Source organism: Pseudophryne corroboree, chromosome 2 (genome assembly GCF_028390025.1).
Source record: "Pseudophryne corroboree isolate aPseCor3 chromosome 2, aPseCor3.hap2, whole genome shotgun sequence".
Lineage (NCBI taxonomy): Eukaryota > Metazoa > Chordata > Amphibia > Anura > Myobatrachidae > Pseudophryne > Pseudophryne corroboree.
The window spans coordinates 929,257,487-929,273,095 of NC_086445.1; the positions used below are offsets into that span (position 1 = coordinate 929,257,487).

General features: G+C 49.1%; 1 protein-coding gene across 15 annotated transcripts in view; it reads left to right on the forward strand.

Moving 5' to 3' along the window:
* Positions 1-15,609, forward strand: part of TSPOAP1 (TSPO associated protein 1) — a 941,658-nt gene that overhangs the window by 243,973 nt on the left and 682,076 nt on the right. The window lies entirely within an intron of this gene.

Below are 15,609 nucleotides of genomic sequence, written 5' to 3' on the forward strand. Positions count from 1 at the left end.
CTGATTCAAAGTCTCTCGATGTAGTAAGGGCTTTGAGTATTGATGTCGCCAATTTGGCTCAGATTGGGGAAACAGAGGCTCTGTTTGTCCGGTATGCTCCCAGCATGATTGGGGCGCCTGCGTCTATGCAGTCTGTTACACGCTGGATCTGTGATACGATTCGGTGTGCTCGTTCTACGGCTGGATTGCCGTTACCGAAGTCGGTGGAGATGGGCTCTTCTTGGGCGGCTGCCCGAGGATTCTCGGTGGTACAACTTTGCCGAGCAGCTACTTGGTCGGGTGCAAACACTTTTGCTCAGCTCTACAAGTTTGATACCCTGGCTGATGGGGACCTCATGTTTGCTCAATCGGTGCTGCAGAGTCGTCCGCACTCTCCCGCCCGGTCTGGAGCTTTGGTATAAACCCCATTGTCCTTACGGAGTCCCCAGCATCCTCTAGGATGAATGAGAAAATAGGATTTTAATACCTACCGGTAAATCCTTTTCTCTTAGTCCGTAGAGGATGCTGGGCGCCCGTCCCAAGTGCGTACTGTGTCTGCAGTTATTGGTTATGGTTACACTCTTGTGGTGTTTCTTTTCTGTCAGGCTGTTGCTGACGTTGTTCATGCCATGGCATGCAGTGTCTTATTATTGGTTGTGTTGACACACAGGTTGTGTTACATATTCTCTCAGCATGTGGCTGTGTATTTTTCATGCCGTTGGCTGGTGTTCTCTTGAATGCCACGTTCTGCGGTATGTTCAAAGTGTGAGCTGGTATGACACTCACCGTGTTTAAACAATAAATTCTTTCCTCAAAATGTCCGTCTCCCTGGGCACAGTTCTCTAACTGGAGTCTGGAGGAGGGGCATAGAGGGAAGAGCCAGTTCACACCCGTTCAAAGTCTTATAGTGTGCCCATGTCTCCTGCGGATCCCGTCTATACCCCATGGCCCTTACGGAGTCCCCAGCATCCTCTACGGACTAAGAGAAAAGGATTTACCGGTAGGTATTAAAATCCTATTTTTTTCCATCAGCTTCTAGAGAGCAAAAATCTTATATAGCCCATATTAAACAAGCAGCAGTTTTCTTGGAAGAAGCTGCATTAGATATGGGTACTATTGCTTCTAGGGCATCAGCCTCAACGATAGCTACTCGCAGAGCAGTTTGGTTACGTACATGGAAAGCTGATTCAGAATCCAAGAAAGTTTTGGAATATTTGCCTTTTTCGGGAATTATTCTTTTTGGTAAAGAATTGACAGATATTCTGGAGTCAGAAGCAGACTCCAAGAATACCACATATAACCCAGACCTAGGGGTCCGAGCTTACGGCCCTTTCGGTCTCAAGGAAAACCAAAGGGAAAAAGTGATCGCAAACAGTCCCAATACAATAAGTTTGGTAAATCAAAAAAGCTTTGGGCTACCAGAGGGCCAGCTTCCAAACCAAATGATAAACCATCAGCCTGATGGTGTGGGCCTCCACCTAGGGGATCCCAGGGTGGGGGGCCGACTTCTTCTGTTTGCGCACATCTGGCGACAATCTACAACAGATGCCTTGGTGTAAGAAGCGGTATCTCCAGGTTATGTTTTTCCCTTCAAGAAGCATCCCACTCGAAGGTTCTTCTGCACCAGCCCGTCTCGGGTAGAGACAAAGGCCAGGGCTTTGCAAGAAGCAGTTCAGAAATTGCTTCAGTCAGGAGTAGTCAATCCAGTACCCCCGGCACAACGGGGGCAGGGTTTTTACTCCAACCTATTTTTGGTCCAGAAGCCAAATGGGTCATTTCGGCCCATTCTCACTCTCAAAATGCTAAACAAATATTTTTGGGTGCCGAAGTTCCACATGGAGACCTAACGCTCCATAGCGTTTGCCATGGAGCCCAGGGGATTATATGGTATCCCTGGATATTCAGGATGCTTACCTACATGTTCCTATAGCACTGTCTCATCAGTGTTATCTCAGGTTCGCTATCATCCAGCTTCATTTTCAGTTCCAGGCCCTACCCTTTGGGTTAGCCACAGCCCCAAGAGTATTTACCAAGGTTATGGGGGTTATGGCAGCTTATCTCCACAAGCAGGGGATAAGAATTTTTCCATACCTCGACGACCTTTTAATCTTGGCACAATCACAGGAATTGCTCCTGTGCCATCTCCAACAGACAAGAACATGTCTGCAGATTCACGGGTGGCTCATAAACTGGGCAAAGTTTTCTCTGGTTCTGTCACAACGTATGACTCACTTGGGGGCTGTACTGGATTCAAGTCTGCAGAAGGTATTTTCTCTGACGTCCTAGTGGATGCTGGGAACTCCGAAAGGACCATGGGGAATAGCGGGCTCCGAAGGAGGCTGGGCACTCTAGAAAGATTTTTGACTACCTGGTGTGCACTGGCTCCTCCCACCATGACCCTCCTCCAAGCCTCAGTTAGATTTTGTGCCCGGCCGAGGTTGGATGCACACTAGGGGCTCTCCTGAGCCCTTAGAAAGAAAGTATAGATTTAGGTTTTTTATTTTCAGTGAGACCTGCTGGCAACAGGCTCACTGCAGCGAGGGACTAAGGGGAGAAGAAGCGAACTCGCCTGCTTGCAGCCGGATTGGGCTTCTTAGGCTACTGGACACCATTAGCTCCAGAGGGATCGACCGCAGGCCCAGTCCTTGGTGTTCGGTCCCGGAGCCGCCCCGCCGTCCCCCTTACAGAGCCAGAAGCAAGAAGAGGTCCGGAAAATCGGCGGCAGAAGACATCAGTCTTCACCAAGGTAGCGCACAGCACTGCAGCTGTGCGCCATTGCTCCTCATACACACTTCACACTCCGGTCACTGAGGGTGCAGGGCGCTTGGGGGGGGGGCGCCCTGAGCAGCAATAAAAACACCTTGGCTGGCAAAAATACCACAATATATAGCCCCAGAGGCTATATATGTGGTAAATACCCCTGCCAGAATCCAGAAAAAAGCGGGAGAATAGGCCGCAGAAAAGGGGCGGAGCTATCTCCCTCAGACACACTGGCGCCATTTTCTCTACACAGTGCAGCTGGAAGAAAGCTCCCCAGGCTCTCCCCTGTAGTTTTCAGGCTCAAAGGGTTAAAAAGAGAGGGGGGGCACTAAATTTAGGCGCAATATGGTATATACAAGCAGCTATGGGGGAAATTTCACTCAGTTATAGTGTTAATCCCCACATTATATAGCGCTCTGGTGTGTGCTGGCATACTCTCTCTCTGTCTCCCCAAAGGGCTTTGTGGGGTCCTGTCCTCAGTCAGAGCATTCCCTGTGTGTGTGCGGTGTGTCGGTACAGCTGTGTCGACATGTTTGAGGAGGAGGCTTATATAGTGACGGAGCAGATGCCGATAAATGTGATGTCGCCCCCTGTGGGGCCGACACCAGAGTGGATGGTTAGGTGAAAGGTATTAACCGACCGTGTCAACTCCTTACATAAAAGGGTGGATGACGTAACAGCTGTGGGACAGCCGGCTTCTTAGCCCGTGCCTGCCCAGGCGTCTCAAAGGCCATCAGGGGCTCAAAAACGCCCGCTCATTCAGATGGCAGACACAGATGTCGACACAGAGTCTGACTCCAGTGTCGACAAGGTTGAGACATATACACAATCCACTAGGAACATCCGTAACTTGATCCCGGCAATAAAAAATGTGTTACACATTTCTGACATTAACCTCTAAAAATGGGTTTTTATGTTTGGGGAGAAAAAGCAGGCAGTGTTTTGTTCCCCCATCAGATGAATGAATGAAGTGTGTGAAAAGCGTGGGTTCCCCCTGATAAGAAACTGGTAATTTCTAAAAAGTTACTGATGGCGTACCTTTTCCCGCCAGAGGATAAGTTACGCTGGGAGATATCCCCTAGGGTGGATAAGGCGCTCACACGGTTGTCAAAATGGGTGGCACTGCCGTTTTAGGAACGGCCACTTTGAAGGTACCTGTTGATAAAAAGCAGGAGGCTATCCTGAAGTCTGTATTTACACACTCAGGTACTAGTTTGAAACCTGCAGAGCGTGCTGCTGCAGCGTGGTCGGTGACCCTGTCAAACATACTAGTTTGCTAACATGAGAACATATTAAAGACGTCGTCTTATATATGAGGAATGCACAGAGGGATATTTTGCCGGCTGGCATCCAAAATGAATGTAATGTCCATTCTGTCAGGAGGGTATTAGAGACCTGTCACTAAACAGGTGATGCTGACTTTAAAAGGCGCATAGAGATTCTGCCTTATAAGGGTGAGGAATTATTTGGGGATGGTCTCTGGGACCTCGTATCCGCAGCAACAGCTGGGAAGAAATATTTTTACCTCAGTTTTCATCACAGACTAAGAAAGCACTGTATTATTAGGTACAGTCCTTTCGGCTTCAGAAAAGCAAGCAGGTCAAAGGCGCTTCCTTTCTGTACAGAGACAAGGGAAGAGGGAAAAAGCTGCACCAGTCAGCCTGTTCCCAGAATCATAATTCTTCTCTCGCTTCCTCTGAGTCCACAGCATGACGCGGGGGCTCCACAGGTGTAGCCAGGTACGGTGGGGGGCCGTCTCAAAAATGTCAGCGATCAGTGGGCTCGCTCACAGGTGGATCCCTGTTTCATTCAAGTAGTATTTCAGGGGTACAAGCTGGAATTCGAGATGTCTTCCCCCCGCCGTTTCCTCAAATATGCCTTGCCGACAACTCCCTCAGGCAGGGAGGCTGTGCTAGAGGCAATTAATAAGCTGTATTCCCAGCAGGTAATACTTAAGGTGCCCCTACTTCAACAAGGACGGGGTTACTATTCCACATGGTTTGGGGTACCGAAACCGCATGGTTCGGTGTGACCCTTTTTTATATTTAAAATTCTTGAACACATACATAAAAAAATTCAAGTTCAAGATGGAATCGCTCAGGGCGGTTATTGCAAGCCTGGACGAGGGGGATTACATGGTATCCCGGGACATCAAGGATGCTTACCTGCATGTCCCCATTTACTATCCTCGCCAGGAGTACCTCAGATTTGTGGTACAGGATTACCATTACCAAGTCCAGACTCTGCCGTTTGGACTGTACATGGCACCGAGGGTGTTACCAAGGAAATGGCCGGAATGATGATACTCCTTCGAAAAAGGGGAGTTTTTAATGATCCCGTACTTGGACAATCTCCTTATAAGGGCGAGGTCCAAGGAGCAGTTGCTAGTCGGGGTAGCACTATTTTGGAAAGTGCTACAACAGCACGGTTGGATTCTAAACAGTCCAAAGACGCAGCTGTTTCCTACGACACGTCTACTGTTCCTGGGGATGGTTCTGGACACAGACCAGAAATAAGTGTTTCTCCCGGAGGAGAAAGCCAAGGAGCTGTCATCTCTAGTCAGAGACCTCCTGAAGCCAAAACAGTTATCGGTGCATCATTGCACGCGAGTCCTGGGAAAAATGATAGCTTCCTACGAAGCAATCCCATTCGGCAGGTTCCATGCAAGAACTTTTCAGGGGGACCTGTTAGACAAGTGGTCCGGATCACATCTTCAGATGCATCGGCTGATAACCCTGTCTCCAAGGACCAGGGTATCTCTACTGTAGTGGCTGCAGAGTGCCCATCTTCAAGAGGGCCGCAGGTTCGACATACAGGACTAGGTCCTAGTGACCATGTATGCCAGCCTTTGAGGCTGGGGGGCAGTCACACAGGGAAGAAGCTTCCAGGGACTTTGGTCAAGTCAGGTGACTTCCCTACATAAATATTCTGGAACTGAGGGCCATTTACAATGCCCTGAGTCAGGCAAGGCCTCTGCTTCAAAACCAGCCGGTCCTGATCCAATCAGACAACATCACGGCAGTCGCCCATGTAAACCAACAGGGCGGCACAAGAAGCAGGATGGCGATGGCAGAAGCCACAAGGATTCTCCGATGGGCGGAAAATCATGTGTTAGCACTGTCAGCAGTGTTCATTCCCGGAGTGGACAACTGGGAAGCAGATCTTCTCAGCAGACACGACTTCCACCCGAGAGAGTGGGGACTTCATCCAGAAGTCTTCCAAAGGATTGTACACCATTGGGAGACAAACAATTTGGAAGCTGCTCAATCATACCTGGAGATAATTATATATCAGGTGCTGGAAGGGGGAGGGGTCACAGACAAACAAACAAGGAGGAAGGGGGGTGCAAATCCCCACCCCCAAATTCCCTTCCGCACACTGAAAATTACCTGTAACCATCCCTGAATCTATCTGGTAATAAAATTCAGAGAATTCGTCACAAATGTTTGCAAACGCATGTTTAGCTGCTGGCCACTTCACGGCTTCTCTGATACAGCAGTCCTAACTACTTGATAGCAGTGCCCACATTGGGCCATGTAATTTGTCACAGTATGCCTCATAATAAAGGCCATTACTAAAACAGTTCCAGACTGAGAGCTAACTTACCAGGGAACCACCCCCAGGATCTCCCATTGGCACTACAAGGAACAGCATGCCTTCCAAATGCTGCTCCCATTCAATGCCTCATGCACACAAGCAGACAAACAATTTGGAAGCTGCTCAATCATACCTGGAGATAATTATATATCAGGTGCTGGAAGGGGGAGGGGTCACAGACAAACAAACAAGGAGGAAGGGGGGTGCAAATCCCCACCCCCAAATTCCCTTCCGCACACTGAAAATTACCTGTAACCATCCCTGAATCTATCTGGTAATAAAATTCAGAGAATTCGTCACAAATGTTTGCAAACACATGTTTAGCTGCTGGCCACTTCACGGCTTCTCTGATACAGCAGTCCTAACTACTTGATAGCAGTGCCCACATTGGGCCATGTAATTTGTCACAGTATGCCTCATAATAAAGGCCATTACTAAAACAGTTCCAGACTGAGAGCTAACTTACCAGGGAACCACCCCCAGGATCTCCCATTGGCACTACAAGGAACAGCATGCCTTCCAAATGCTGCTCCCATTCAATGCCTCATGCACACAAGCAGACAAACAATTTGGAAGCTGCTCAATCATACCTGGAGATAATTATATATCAGGTGCTGGAAGGGGGAGGGGTCACAGACAAACAAACAAGGAGGAAGGGGGGTGCAAATCCCCACCCCCAAATTCCCTTCCGCACACTGAAAATTACCTGTAACCATCCCTGAATCTATCTGGTAATAAAATTCAGAGAATTCGTCACAAATGTTTGCAAACGCATGTTTAGCTGCTGGCCACTTCACGGCTTCTCTGATACAGCAGTCCTAACTACTTGATAGCAGTGCCCACATTGGGCCATGTAATTTGTCACAGTATGCCTCATAATAAAGGCCATTACTAAAACAGTTCCAGACTGAGAGCTAACTTACCAGGGAACCACCCCCAGGATCTCCCATTGGCACTACAAGGAACAGCATGCCTTCCAAATGCTGCTCCCATTACATGCCACAAGGCCACAGGTGGACATGAAGGCGTCCCGCCTCAACAAAAAGCTATAAAAGATATTGCGCCAGGTCAAGGGACCTTCAGGCGATAGCTGTGGACGCTCTGGTAACACCGTGGGTGTACCAGTCGGTTTATGTGTTCCCTCCTCTGCCTCTCATACCAAAGGTACTGAGAATAATAAGAAGGCGAGGAGTAAGAACGATACTCGTGGTTCCGGATTGGCCAAGAAGAGCCTGGTACCCAGAACTTCAAGAAATTATATCAGAGGACCCATGGCCTCTACCGCTCAGACAGGACCTGCTGCAGCAGGGGCCCTGTCTGTTCCAAGATTTACCGCGGCTACGTTTTGATGGCATGGCGGTTGAACGCCGGATCCTAAAGGAAAAGGGCATTCCGGAGGAAGTCATTCCTACGCTGATTCAAGCCAGGAAAGATGTAACTGCAAAACATTATCACCGCATATGGCGGAAATATGTTGCTTGGTGTAAGGCCACAAAAGGCCCCAACAGAGGAATTTCAACTAGGTCGATTTCTGCATTTCCTGCAAGCAGGAGTGTCTATGGGCCTAAAATTAGGCTCCATTAAGATACAGATCTCGGCTCTGTCGATTTTCTTCCAGAAAGAATTAGCTTCAGTACCTGAAGTTCAGACATTGTAAAAGGAGTGCTGCATATTCAGCCTCGGTTGTGCCTCCAGTGGCACCTTGGGATCTCAACGTGGTGTTGAGTTTCTTAAAATCACATTGGTTTGAACCACTAAAAAGCGTGGATCTAAAATACCTCACGCGGAAAGTGGTCATGTTATTGGCCTTGGCTTCGGCCAGGCGTGTATCAGAATTGGCGGCTTTGTCATATAAAAGTCCTTATCTGATTTTACATATGGATAGGGCAGAATTGAGGACTCGTCCCCAGTTTCTCCTTAAGGTGGTATCAGTTTTTCACTTGAACCATCCTATTGTGGTGCCTGCGGCTACTAGGGACTTGGAGGATTCCAAGTTACTGGACGTAGTCAGGGCCTTGAAAAATTGTTTCCAGGACGGCTAGAGTCAAGAAAATTGACTCGCTATTTATCCTGTATGCACCCAACAGGCTGGGTGCTCCTGCTTCTAAGCAGACTATCGCTCGCTGGATCTGTGACACGATTCAGCAGGCGCATTCTGCGGCTGGACTGCCGCATCCTAAATCAGTGAAAGCCCATTCCACAGGGAAGGTGGGCTCATCTTGGGCGGCTGCCCGAGGGGTCTCGGCTTTACAACTTTGCCGAGCTGTTACTTGGTCAGGGGCAAACACGTTTGCAAATTTCTACAAATTTGATACCCTGGCTGAGGAGGACCTTGAGTTCTCTCATTCGGTGCTGCAGAGTCATCCGCACTCTCCCGCCTGTTTGGGAGCTTTGGTATAATCCCCATGGTCCTTTCGGAGTTCCCAGCATCCACTAGGACGTCAGAGAAAATAAGATTTTACTCACCGGTAAATCTATTTCTCGTAGTCCGTAGTGGATGCTGGGCGCCCATCCCAAGTGCGGATTGTCTGCAATACTTGTAAATAGTTATTGCTAACTAAAGGGTTATTGTTGAGCCATCTGTTGAGAGGCTCAGTTGTTTTCATACTGTCAAACTGGATATAGTATCACGAGTTGTACGGTGTGATTGGTGTAGCTGGTATGAGTCTTACCCGGGATTCAAAATCCTTCCTTATTATGTCAGCTCGTCCGGGCACAGTGTCCTAACTGAGGCTTGGAGGAGGTCATGGTGGGAGGAGCCAGTGCACACCAGGTAGTCATAAATCTTTCTAGAGTGCCCAGCCTCCTTCGGAGCCCGCTATTCCCCATGGTCCTTTCGGAGTTCCCAGCATCCACTACGGACTACGAGAAATAGATTTACCGGTGAGTAAAATCTTATTTTTACCTGGGAACAAGATATCCAAGGTACAGTCAGAAATTCAGGAGTTGTTACACAGTCAAACAGTATCCATTCACGCAGCAATGCGAGTGGTTGGTTTGATTGTGTCAACATTCGACATGGTAGAGTATGCGCAATTCCACTCGAGGCCTCTGCAGCGTCTGATTCTGGCCAGATGGAATGGAGTACATCAGACAATAAAGAAACAGACGATGGTACTTCCAGTAAAGGTAAGAAAGTCATTAGCCTGGTGGCTACAGACATTCCATCTAGACAAGGGGAGACCCTTTTGGATATCAGATTGGGAGATACTGACAACAGATGCCAGTCTTCAGGGCTGGAGAGCAGTGTCCGGAAAATTATGGTTCCAAGGACAATGGACCACAGAAGAAAGTTGCCTGCCAATAAACCTGTTAGAACTTCGGACCATATACATGGCACTGATTCAGGCAAAGGACACTCTTCAAGGAAAACCAGTCCAGATACGCTTGGACAATGCAACGGCAGTAGTGTACCTCAACCATCAGGGAGGAACCCGCAGCTAAACAGCAATGAAGGAGGTAAGTCACATACTAAAGTGGGCAGAAATCCATCTCCCAGCCTTGTCCGCAGTATTCGTTCCCGGAGTCCTAAACTGGGAAGCGGACTTTCTCAGTCAACACGCCATTCAGGCAAGCGAATGGGCTCTACACCCGGAGGTATTTCAGACTCTATTAGACAAGTGGGGATTGCCAGAGATAGCTCTCATGGCATCCCGGCTGAACCACAAAGTGCCCGCATACAGGTCAAGAACATAGGATCCCAAAGCGATCTTTGTGGAGGCCTTGTCAATGAAATGGGACTTTCATCTGGCATATCTTTTTCCCCCGATCACCCTGTTACCCTTGGGGGTGGTCTTCAGTATGCCGAATGTCGGGATCCCAGCACACAGTATACCGGCGCCGGAATCCCGACACCCGGCACACCGACATATATTCTCCCTCGTGGGGGTCCACGACCCCCCTGGAGGGAGAATAAAATAGCGTGGCGCGCCACCGTGCCTGCAACGTGGCGAGCGCAGCGAACCCACAAGGGGCTCATTTGCGCTCGTCACACTGTGGGTATGCCGGCGGTCGGGCTCCCGACGCCGTTATGCTGGTCGCCGGGAGCCCAGTTGCCGGCATACCATACTACACCCACCCAGGGTAGTGAGGAGCAAGCAAAGGGTGCCGTGATTCTAATAGCTCCGGCTTGGCCCAGAAGGCATTGATACACAGATTTGCAGAGAATGTCGAGGAATGCTCCAATTCTGCTGGGATGCTCCAATTCTGCTCCCTCAACGTCCAGATCTACTAGTGCAGGGTCCTTGTTATCACAGACATCTGGATCGACTGAGAGTGTGGCTCTTGAAACCCCTTATGAAGTCGAGGATTCTCACAACAGGTAATAAAAACAATGCTCAGAGTAAGGGAACCCTCCTCGGCTCGTATTTATCACAGAATATGGCAGGCCTATATTCAATGGTGCAGTGAGAGAAGTATGGACCCAAAATCCTTAAGAGTTTACAGGGTCTTAGCTTTCCTTCAGGCAGGAATGGATAAAGGTTTGAAGGTGGCTTCCTTGAGAGTTCAAGTATCAGCATTGACTGTATGGTTCCAAAAGAAAATTGCCAGTTTACAGGATGTGCATACTTTTTTTCTAGGGAATGCGCATTCAATCTCCCTTTGTTCCTCCTACAGTATCTTGGGACTTAAGTCTAGTCCTCAAAGCTTTGCAAGTTTCTCCATTTGAACCACTTAGTAAAGTGGATCTTAAATGGTTGACAGCTAAAGTTCTCTTTCTACTGACTATGGCATCAGCTAGAAGTGTCAGATTTAGGAGCGCTGTCATGTCGTTCTCCTTTTCTAAAAATTTTTTATCCAGATAAAGCTGTTCTCAGAACAAGGTCTGGGTATCTTCCTAAGGTGGTGTCTAAATTCCTCCTTAATGAAGAAACTGTAGTCCCTGCTTTTCAGGTGTCGGGACTTTCTGTGGGAGATACGGCGCTGGACGTGGTCCGGGCATTAAGGATCTACGTGGATCGTACCAGTGCCATCAGAAAGACAGATTCTCTCTTCATTCTCTACGGATTTCACGAGTGGATGGCCTGCTACTAAACAGACGATAGCAAGATGGCTTCGAATGACTATTTCAGAAGCATACTCTCAAGCTGATCTCCCTGTTCCGGCTAATGTCTCTGCTCACTCTACTCGTAAGGTAGGTCCTTCATGGGCAGCACAACATGGTGCTTCAGCAGAACAGATTTGTAAGGCAGCCACATGGTCTTCCATTAACACATTCATTAGACATTATGCCTTGGATACTTTTGCCTCTCATGACGCTGAATTCGGGCGCAAGGTTCTCCTGTCCAATCAGGAGCGTCCCTACCACTAAATTGCTTTGGGAAATCCCATTGTTATCCTGTGGATAACCTGTGGATCCTGCCTGAGAAATATATACGTTATGGTAAGAACTTACCGTTGATAACGGTATTTCTCCTAACTCCACAGGTTCTACAGGGATCCCACCCTGACTCACCTGATTTGAGGATATTTCTACTCACTAAACCTCTTCCTCCTTGTACGGAAGGGTGTGCATGAGTGTTCTTCTCGCCTGAATAGGGCTCTACATGATGCTCCTGCCTAGTTGCTTTGGAATCCAACTGATTTCCCTGAGCCAGGGGCCGGGATATGTGGACGGGCCCATTGCATCCTGGGAGGCCGGAAAGCTTTGATCGTTTGGTGCCAATCCGCTGTCGCTCCATCATATCCCATTGTTATCCTGTGGAACCTGTGGACTTAGGAGAAATACCGTTAAAACGGTAAGTTTTTACCATAACGTATATTTTCTATTTCGTCCTAGAGCATGTTGGGCCGCTCAAAGAACCATGGGGTATAGACTGGATCGCAGGAGACATGGGCACTTCAAGACTTTCAAAGGGGCGTGACCTGGCTCCTCCCTCTATATCCCCCACCAGACTCCGTTTTAGAAATGTGCCCGGCCGAGACACAGGGAACTAGGAGGAGCTCCTAGAGTTTCTCTGAAAGACTTAATGTTAGGTTTTTTATTTTGGGGAGATCTGCTGGCTACAGACTCCCTGCTTCGTGGGCAAGAGGGGAAAGCAGTCTAGACCCACTTCTGATGAGTTCCAGGGCTCTGCTGCTGCTGACGGGATGCTTTCAGCTCCTAAGGGGAGACGAACGCCGGGCTCTCCTGGATGCTCCCTCCCACAGCTTGCTGTCCCCCCTCTTCAAGTCAGAAGACAGGTGAGTATAAGAAGAAAGAAGACTTCTCTTCATCTTTCAAGACGGCATTGTAGAGGTACCGCACAACGGCTATGCACAGTGCGCGCCAGGCTCCCGCTGAGTACACACGGCTGGGTGCAGGGCGCTGGGGGGGGGGCGGACGCCCTGGGGAGCATATATTACCTCATATATAAGGCTGGCATAATCCTACAGTGCCCTTGCACTGCCCGCTAACCCCCGCCGGCATATAATGAAATAATAAAAGCGGGAAGAAGCGCGCCATGTTGGGGGCGGAGCTTCTTCCTCACTGCTCACTGGCGCCATTTCCTCCTCCAGAACTGCTTATTTGGCGCTGGGGTGTGAGCTGGCTATTTCCCTTTGTGTTCCCTCACTGCTTGGTGTGTGTGCTGTCTCAGGTGTCGACATGTCGGAGGCTGATTATTCCTCTCCGGGGGACAATTTGTTGGGGACACCAAATGTTTTGGGAGTGGCCCTGTCGGCACCGCCGACTGCAGATTGGTTAACTACTTTGAATGCTTTGTATGCTAGTGTCACATCATTAAATCAAAAGTTTGAGTCTGCGTCTCAATCCCAGGTGTGGAAGAGAACAGTAGAGGACGCTTTATTACAGTTGCAAGACCCTGCAGGGTCACACAAACGTAGTTTTGACCAATTAGTTGACACAGGTACCGACACGGACTCTGATGCCGATGTCGATTATGCTGATTCCAGATTAGATCCAAGATTGGGTAAGAGTATTCAGTATATGATTGTAGCTGTTACAGATATCTTGAATATTAATGAGGACCCTATTACACCAGAAACCAGGGTCCTGATTTACAAGGAAAAAAAGCGCTCGGTTACTTTTCCTCCTTGTTTTGAACTGAACGCTTTCTTTGATAGCATTAGAAATAACCCTGATAAAAAGGTTTCAGATTTCTAAAAGAATCAACGTGGCATACCCTTTTCCCGAGTCGGATAGGGACCCGTGGGAGAATCCCCCCACTGTAGACAAGGCCCTGGTGCGTTTGTCTAAACAGGTAGCCCTCCCTGCTGCTCAGTCGACAGCCCTTAAGGAGCCGGCGGACCGTAAGCAGGAGGCGCTACCCTAAAGGCTATTTTCACTACTACAGGGACGTTGCTCAGGCCTCTTATTGCGTCCGCGTGGGTCAGTAGTGCTATTGAAAAGTGGGCAGACACTTTGTCATATGATTGGGAGAATCTAGATAGAGATTCCATCCAGGTGACGCTGGGTTATATTAGAGATGCAGCTGCATACTTGAAAGAGGCTGTACGTGACGCTGGACTCCTTAGTGCTAAGGCGAATGCTATGTCCATTGCGGCTAGACGTGCGCTTTGGAGTCATCAGTGGAATGCTGACGCTGATTCCAAAAGGAATATGGAATCCCTTCCCTTTAAGGGAGGAGAACTTTTTGGTGAGGGGCTTACTGATTTAGTATCAGCGGCTACCGCGGGTAAATCTACCTTCTTGCCCTCTGTTCCTACGCAGCAAAAGAAACAGCCAAATTATCAAATGCATTCCTTTCGGCCCAACAAGTATAGAAGGGGCCGAGGCAACTTCTTTCTGGCTGGTAGAGGTAGAGGAAAAAGAGCACCCGCCTCCTCGGGTGTCCAGGAGCAGAGGTCCTCCCCGGCTCCAGCTAAACCCACCGCATGACGCCGGGTCCCCCTTACAGGGACCCGCTCCGGTGGGGGCACGTCTCAGGCTTTTCAGTCAGGTCTGGGTTCGCTCGGGTCTAGACCCTTGGGTGTTGAAGATTGTATCCCAGGGGTACACACTGGAGTTTCAAGACGTGCCCCCTCGCCGGTTTTTCAGATCAGCCTTGCCAGCTTCACTGCAGGAAAGGGAACTAATCTGCGGTGCAGTACAAAAATTGTGTCTAAATCAGGTTGTGGTCCCGGTACCCCTAGATCAGCAGGGGCAGGGCTTTTATTCAAGCCTGTTCGTGGTGCCGAAGCCGGACGGCTCGGTGAGACCTATTCTCAACCTGAAATCTCTCAATTTATTCCTAGAGAAATTCAAATTCAAGATGGAGTCTCTCAGAGCGGTGATCTCCAGTCTGGAGGAAGGAGAATTCATGGTTTCCTTGGATATTAAGGACGCTTACCTTCATGTCCCCATTTATCCTCCTCGCCAAAGTTTCCTGAGGTTTGCTATCCAGGATACGCACTACCAATTTCAGACGTTGCCGTTTGGTCTGTCCACGGCTCCGAGGATTTTTACCAAAGTAATGTTAGAAATGATGGTTCTCCTGCGCAGGCAGGGGGTTACAATTATCCCGTACTTGGACGATCTCCTGATAAAGGCGAAGTCCAAAGACAAGTTGTTACAGGACATTGCACTGTCCATGTCAGTTCTGCAACAGCACGGCTGGCTCCTGAACTTGCCAAAATCACAGTTAATCCCGACAACCCGATTGGCGTTTTTGGGCATGATTCTGGACACGGTCCAGCTGAAGGTTTTTCTCCCTGTGGAGAAAGCTCTGGAAATTCAGAGTTTGGTAAAACTCTTATTGAAACCGAAAACTGTTTCCATTCATCAATGCATTCAATTGCTGGGAAAGATGGTGGCGGCATACGAGGCCCTCCAATTCGGGAGATTCCATGCCAGAGTGTTTCAGTGGGATCTGTTGGACAAGTGGTCCGGATCCCACCTGCATATGCACCGGAAGATAATTCTATCTCCCAACACCAGGATCTCCCTCCTGTGGTGGCTCAACAGCTCTCACCTCCTTGCAGGACGTCGGTTCGGGATCCAGGACTGGATCTTAGTGACCACGGATGCAAGTCTCCGAGGTTGGGGGGCAGTCACTCTGGGGGTGACCTTCCAGGGAAGATGGTCAAGTCCAGAAACTCATCTTCACATCAACGTTCTGGAACTGAGGGCCATTTACAACGGCCTTCTACAAGCGGAACATCTTCTTAGAAACCTGCCGGTTCTGATCCAATCGGACACTGTCACGGCAGTAGCTTACATAAACCGCCAAGGCGGCACAAGAAACAGAGCGGCAATGGCGGAAGCTGCAAAGATTCTTCGCTGGGCGGAGAGGCATACAAGCGCTCTGTCGGCAATATTCATTCCGGGAGTGG